Source organism: Stegastes partitus, unplaced genomic scaffold, assembly GCF_000690725.1.
Source record: "Stegastes partitus isolate 25-593 unplaced genomic scaffold, Stegastes_partitus-1.0.2 Scaffold76, whole genome shotgun sequence".
In the NCBI taxonomy this organism is placed as follows: Eukaryota; Metazoa; Chordata; class Actinopteri; family Pomacentridae; genus Stegastes; species Stegastes partitus.
This window is the reverse complement of record NW_007577807.1, coordinates 243,445-251,263: the sequence shown is the minus strand read 5'-3', so window position 1 is coordinate 251,263 and position 7,819 is coordinate 243,445. Positions and strand designations below refer to the sequence as shown.

Below are 7,819 nucleotides of genomic sequence, written 5' to 3'. Positions count from 1 at the left end.
ACGTAGATCGGAAGAGCAGATTAAGCGGTGTATAGAAAATGGATGGATGGACGGTGACAGACCTGGACAGGTAACCAGTCTATCACAGGGCTACACTTAGAGACAGACAACCAAGCACACTCACATTCACACCTACGGACAATTTACAATCACCAATTAATTAACCACTGATTCACCAAACAAACCATGCAGAATATTATTGTTACATTCAGTGACTATTCTAATGAAATTAAAATTAATCAAATTAAAGAACATAACATCGTAACGGGTCTTAGGAAGGTGTTGGGCCACCACTTGCTGCTAGAGCGGCTTCATCCATCTTGATATTTATTGTCCAGGTTTCTGCAACTCTTCCACATGATATTCAGTCATTTGAGTCTGGATGATGGCTGTGGATAGCACAGTCTATCACATCAGTCCAGAAGCTCTAATAGATATTAATAGACTGAGATCTGACGACTGTGAAGGTTGAGGTATCAAACCCCTTCATGTCCTCCTGAAAGAGATCCTGAGTGATGACTCATCTGACCACATCACTTGTTTCTCTATGTACCAGTATCCTGTGGCTTTTAAACCACTGAATGCTCAAGTGTGTGTTCATCTTTATTATTAGAGGTTAGACTGCAGCCCCACTATAATATCCCTCTCCATGTAATTACTGATGCACGGTTCTTCGTAATACTCTGATTGCATTGACATTCTGTTTTTTTCTTGCACTAATGCACAAGCTTCATGATCATCCAATGCATGCTGATGATTATTTCCAACCCCATTCACTGACGTCTTACCCTCAGAGACCTAAACACAGATTTCCCTTTAATCACTGTTCCTATTGAAACCATGAGCGGTGGAGCAGTCGTTGGGCGTCAACCCTCCTTCATAATCTCTTGGACTTTTCTTCCCCCTCTTGCCATCGAGACACAAAGTCAGAATTGACTGGCCCTGCTTTGCATTTGACACAGTGAAGCCCAAAAGTATTCATACCCCTGGAGCTTATCTGTCTTCCCAAATGGTCCTGGTCATTTCTTTCATGTTCCAGAACATGCTAACGCGCCATAAATTGCTGATGCGGTCGCTCTCCAGTCATTTACTAGTCAAATGCAAGTCATGAATAAAACCAAAGAGCTTAGTGAGCTGCTATTAACGTCCATTCTGGAGAGTGAGCTGCACATTGTGGCTTCCTACAAGACTGGGAAAGACTTCAAAGCATTAATGGCCACAGCAGAAAGTACAAGGTGTACCACGGTGCAAAAAACGTCAAAGGCCACACATCTGCACTGCATCCAGCATCTCAAGGCAGACACTGCAAAAGACTGGCTTCCACAGACACCAAAACAAGAGAGCTCCATGTCTTATGGACAGGTACGAACAACTCGCCTGATCAAACCAAGAACACCATCCACACAGTCTGGAGGTGGGAAGGCGCTGCTTTAGGGATGTTCTTCAGCTGATGAGTAGGAAAACCGTGTCAACATGAAAATGATCTGAAACATTGAGTCAAAGTGGTCAGGAAATGGGGAACATCCATCCATCCATCCATCCATCCATCCATCCATCCATCCATCCATCCATCCATCCATCCATCCATCCATCCATCCATTTTCTTCCGCTTATCCAGGGTCGGGTCGCGGGGACAGTAGGCGGGGCAGGTCATTCCAGACTTCCCTCCCCCCGGCGACGCTTTCCAGCTCTTCCTGGGGGATCCCAAAATATTTGAACTCCATCACTTGAGGCAGAAATGGGGAAAAGAAAAACATATTTTTGGAAGCCAGACCCGAATCCCATCAATAATATATGTAGATAATTGAAGACAAGACTGATGGCAAGGAAGCCTTTTGCCCTTAAAGACCTAGAAATCAAAAGGGGACTGGTTCAAACCTCCAGCTGGGACATGCAGTTTTTTGGCCATGATATGAACCATGTTGTTGCTGTGGTGCCCGTTGATCATGTATCAATAGTTCTGGACATGATAGGTTTAGTAAAAACGAACAACATACTAAACGTGTATATAGATAAAGCTTTTCCTTTAATGTGCCACCCATCTGTAGGTTGCATAACTGTGAATTAGGATTGTTGGATTTGCACAACTTGTACATTACAGATGACTAATTTTAATTGTCTTGAGGAACCCTGCACCAGAATTGACTCCTGTCCTGATAACGGTGATTGACGTCTGAGATGATGTGCTTTCCCAGTTTCCCTTCATCTGAGTTGTACCGCAGAGAAGTGCCAGCGATGTGTTGAATCTTCTTTATTGGCAGCCCCCATCATCGCTTAGATTCCACCTTAACACCAGCCCTGGCACCTGAATAAAGATTTCCTATCATGGAGCCCGAGCACAGGCGCCACGCTCTTAAAATGTGACAAATGCAAATGGGACGAGAGAAATCAAATGTGACTAACGTGTATGGAAACAGAGAAAATCAATTGTCTCCTGAACAAATGGATGAGCTATTAAAATGATTGTGTGCTACAGGAATATATTATCCTCAGCAGCTGCCAGCAGAGGCAACAGCGGCTCATATCCCAAGTCTGCTTGGCCCAAGAAAGCCGACAGAGCTCTCACTAAGGCAATTATGTCCGCAATATGCATGAGCAAAACATTTGATTTATCTGCCGTATCTCATGCTATTAGCTCCTCCACATTATCTGTCTAACAAGCATAAAACATGCAATAAAAGCTCGCCGGCACAAAGCAAAATAAGACCGTAAATGCATACTTTGCCAAAGTTAATTCGTCCGTTTGTCTTTCAAAGGAGACGGTGCAGTGGTGCTAAAAATCTGGCTTTGAAGCAGCATTGCCATTTTCCATCTTTAATAATACAAAAGCTTTTGACTTGCATAGAAATTCCAGCTCGGCAGTGAGGGAGCAGACTTCAAACTATTATTTCAAATCGTGATGGAAAAGAGACATCTCGTTTCCTCACCCCATTTGTCAGCGATATTGTGAATAAAGAATTAATTAAAGCTCAGATGCCAAAGAGACAAGATATGAAGCATTTTTTAAAAAGCCTTTCACGAGACAATCGCAGCCCGGATAGAATAAACAGTTTTTCATGGTTCTCTGTGGGGTAGAGGAGCTTCAGAGGAGGGGATTCAATCCACTCATCAGATAAAGACAGTCGCCGGGCTTCAAATGCAGCCTGTATTAACACTTCAAAACAATCAGAGCATCTCTGCAGGCGCAGGAAAGGTTGCACAGCAAGGAGAGAAAAAAACAGATTCTCTTTTTATTTATTTTTTTAGTTTTGAACTGCTTTTTGGAATTATATCCTCACAAAATAAATACAGATGATGTACATGATATCCACGCTCAATCCTATTAGTTGGAAGGAAATGTCAAGATGGAGGCCCATCTGCCTTTAAATAGGATACAGCTCCACATGATATTGATGGGGTAGTAACCTTCTGAAATGACAGGTTTAGTGGAGTCTTAAACGTGGATCCATTAAAGTTTTAATAAACTAAATCACAAAATGGCACCGTGGGCCGCTGCACTGACTGACCAGTGTCCTTCACAGGAAATGAGACATCATACATTCTCCCTGTTTGTCCTGATAAATTCAGGTGTCAGGCTTCAGCACTGGTAGGAAATCTTGTCAGCACAAGAAGTAATGAAATAACAAGCAAGAAGTTGTGTCCTAAACATCAAGGAGTGCACTCAGGGTTGGTACCTTGCCATGGGATTAAAGAAGTGCTGTAACTCCTGTGTGAATAACTAACTCGGGGTTTTTTGGGGAGTGTTCGGGATGTCGAGATCTATTTTTGTTTTTTCTGGAGGGGAAGGGTTGCCTTTTTATTTTGTGTAATACCATATCTTTGGTAAGAGCAGTCACATCTTATAAAGACCCCACAGGTAGTCATGAACGTTGTGCAGCTGGTAGGGAACTTTATAAAATGTCATGTTGGGCGTGTAGAGCCTTCTGTGGCCCCTAAAGCTCCAAGAGATGGAAACAACCTGTATCCTCTACCACAGTGACGGGCTGCTCGTCCTGCACAATGACTTCAGTTACCCTCTCTGCTCATCTTGATGGCCTTGCCACTGTCTCCAAGAAATGTCTTTTTGCTGTTAAAGCATCCTCCAGTCATTGATTTGACATAGATTTGTGCTCAATAATGCCATGGTGATGGACACAGCGCCCCCTTCAGGAGACAACGAAAGTGAACGTTTTGAGTGTCTTGTCTATCCCAGATGTTCATTCTGCAAAACTTGCCTCCAGAGACTTTGCTGGGCGTCAGGACAGTGAACGTCGCTGGAATTCACGGCGGCCAGTTGTGATGTGGACATACTACACCAACACGGAGTCCGATCGGAGACGACGCCGGCAGTTACCCGAGAGAGAAGGAAGTGATAGGAACATAAACAAAGGAGGAGGAAGAGAGCCGGGATCCATGCTAGGCTAAAGGCTAGCCCCTCCAGACCAGCGGGATCCATGCTAGGCTAAAGGCTAACCCCTCCAGACCAACAGGATCCATGCTAGGCTAAAGGCTAGCCCCTCTAGACCAGCAGGACCGTCCTCCTGCTCTCCAATGTCCCTCCACAACAAGCTGGACTAGTTACGTTTGCTGAGAGGAACCCTCAGAGAGTGGAGGGACTGCTGTGTGTCTGCTTTAACAGAAACATGGCTCCATGACAGCATCCCAGACGGACAGACAGCTGGAGGGGATGCAGTGTGTTTCTTTGTGTCTCTGAAGACCTACCAGGACCTGAAGAGGTTCTCCATGTTCAACGAATGGCAGCGTGCATGGACACAGCGCCCCCTTCAGGAGGCAGCGAGAGTGAATGTTTAGTGTCTTATCCCAGACGTTCATTCTGCAAAACTTGCTGATTAAATGACCCTGAAGAAACGCTCTCTCATCCTGCCTGTACTGCTGTGTATGTACAGCAACATGACAATAAACCTGATTTGATTTGATAAAGCCAATACTGCTCAGTTTAAAAAATATGCCTTGATCGACCCCATTGCTAGTCTTTGAGAAATATCTCTCGATATGTAAGAAAAAACACCTGTCTACAGCTAAACACTGCACAGGCACCCAGCCATCCACATGTTATCAGAGGAAACATGAATCATCAGACCAGACAGTCTTCTTCCATCCCTCAGTCATCCAGTTCATTCATGCGCCCACTTGTAGCTGCTTTCAGCGTTGGACAGGGGTCAGCATGGCCACTCTGGTCTGCAGCTAAGCAGCAACACACTCTGTGTTCTGACACCTTTCTATCGTTGCACCATCACGGTCTCCAGTAGCTCCACTGTGAGACCCGTCTCCACTGCCCACGTCTTCGCTCTAAGCTGTAATCTTGAGTCTGTTATGTGTAACTACAGCAGTGTGGAGCCATCAAGTGCACATTCAAGACCCTTTGTTCCAGTTCCTCGTCTTCACAGGAGCCAGCTGGAAACATTAGTTAGCCAGTGTTTTCAATCAGGTTAGCACAAGTAGTTGCTTTTTGTTCATTTAATATTTGGACGACACATTATTTTTCCTTGGCCCATGATGTGAATGTTAGAACAGATGTTATTGATATCATTGGTTCTGAAGTGTCCTCGTCAGTGTGTTATGCTGTGAACTCTGCAGCTACATGGAATTCAGTCATTATTCGTGTTTGGATACACTGTTGTGTTTCTTTATTCTTTGAAAAGTCAAAATATATTTGGCTTTATTTGCCAAATATTTACGGTTCTGAATTTATTTATTTTTTGGCTGAATTTGCCGTCGAGTCACACAAACATGCTCTCAGGAAGTCGGAGAAGGCGGGAAGTAAGACGTTAACGGCGAGGCATCGGGGTTAAATGTTAATCAAAAAAGACAGACTTAAAGACGTGCACGCAAACACACAGCTGTGCAGACGGACGCCCACGTGCAAACACACACACACTCAAAGTCACTCGAGACGTGAAGTGTCGTTTGAATCGGGCGCGTGTCCCAAACCGCGGGGAGTCCTTCCAACAGCCTGGCTTATAGATGAAGGTCTCACACACACATATAAGGAGGCACACACTCACACGCACATGCATGAAAACACAGCAGCATACACACACACACACACACACACACACACACTGCCTCCTGCTGCTGCTCCTGGCGAGCTATGAGACGTGGCCTGCTGACTAGAGAATGGCACAATTGTGTGTTTGGGCCATCTGCTGCTGAGACTGATATAGATATCACACACACACACACACGCCACACACACTAGCATGCACACACTAGCATGCACACATATTGCCCACACACCTGCAGGTAGACATGCAGAAAAGATTATGACCGCAGCAGCCCACCCAGCTATATGCTGCATAATGTAAGGGTGAGTGTCTGGATTGTAGTTACAAGCAACGGAGTCTGAAAAAAGATGAGCTGGCTTCCTAAGTGTGACCCACTGAGCCTGTGGTGCCGTTCTGTTTATTTTGCAGGTATGTCTTAGTGTCTAGAATTTAAGAGACAAATGGGACATGATGAAGTAGTAAACACCAACACCACAAACATACATGAGATGTTTTTTTGTCGGACTGTGTTATTGTTTCTGTCTTCTATCATAATTCTGTTGGTTATTAAGACAATAATATTTCACACATTCTTTCATTTGCAATGTTAAAATCTCAGTTTTATATTTTGAATTTGTTTAATACAACTTTTAAAAAATTGAAACAATACAAGACTTCCCTACTGGTTAATTCATTTTATGGATATAAAAAATAAAAGCAAAAAAGTTAAATAGAAATTAAAATTAAAAAATAAGAAACATCTGACAAAAACATTTTAAAACGCCAACGGTGATGCCTAATTTGTGCAAACTGCATATCTGAGGGCATATCCTTTATTGAGCTATATCCAGTGTGCAGGTATGGTGCGGTGCTGGGCGGCGTATTTGTTCTTCACCAGGAGGCTGAAATACCAGCCGGTCCAATCTGGACACGTCTTTATTGCTGAACTTTTGAGTCCGGGCCTCTCAGAGTCAGAACAATAAGGAGAGTAAACACGAGGAACTAAACAAACCAGCAGAGGAGCCTCGAATAAGAACTGGATCAGATTTTATTGACATCTCTTTCCTTTCCAATTAGGGAAACGGTAATGACAGAGACTAGCAGCTCTGGTGAGGATTCTGAGAGAGAGACAGAGAGGTTCAGGCTTAATACACACCAAGATCTCTTCAAAGAGGAATTAAAAAAAGAAGGACAGAAACACGGCGATTTTTCTACAATTACGAAGACTAATTAGTTGAAACATTACCATCTTTAATTTTTCAGCTGCTAAATGGATTTATCTCCAGCTCACTCTTAAATGCAGCCTTCTATTAACATTTTCCATTTAAAGAACATTTTCCAGAATGTCATTACGTGGTCTTTCATTAAAAAGCCTTGATGTGAATGTCACGGTTCTGAACTTCATCGTATCTGTAGAACATAATGGGAGAGAGACGGCGTTACTCACTCCTGATGCACAACAAACCGATTTCTGCAGCAGTTCATCAAAAAAATGTTTTATGTTTGAGGGGAAAAAAAGGGTTTTTCTATTTTGTGTAACTGTGTGTGTTTCTGAAAACTGTGTGATGGCATCCTGTTGCTTTATCCCCCAGTTTGACAAACAAATATTGTCTGAAGGTTCTTAAAACGTTTGTATTGAGGCTGGAGCTAATGATTATTTATGATTAAGGGTTAACGCTTTATCAGGCAAGGAACCATATATGGTAACTTCCACAGGCTTTAAAAATGGCAGGATCACGTGACTTCATCCAGCCAATCAGTGAAGTCACTATGACCTCTGACCAATCACGAGAAAGCCAGAGTGATGTTTTCACACAAGTGTCATCAGTCTGATT

The 7,819-nt window shown here is 43.4% G+C and overlaps 1 protein-coding gene across 1 annotated transcript in view; it reads left to right on the top strand.

Moving 5' to 3' along the window:
• naaladl2 (N-acetylated alpha-linked acidic dipeptidase like 2) overlaps nucleotides 1-7,819 on the top strand; it is a gene marked incomplete at its 3' end in the record, with an annotated part of 308,732 nt that overhangs the window by 58,453 nt on the left and 242,460 nt on the right. The gene's annotated exons all lie outside the window — the stretch shown is intronic.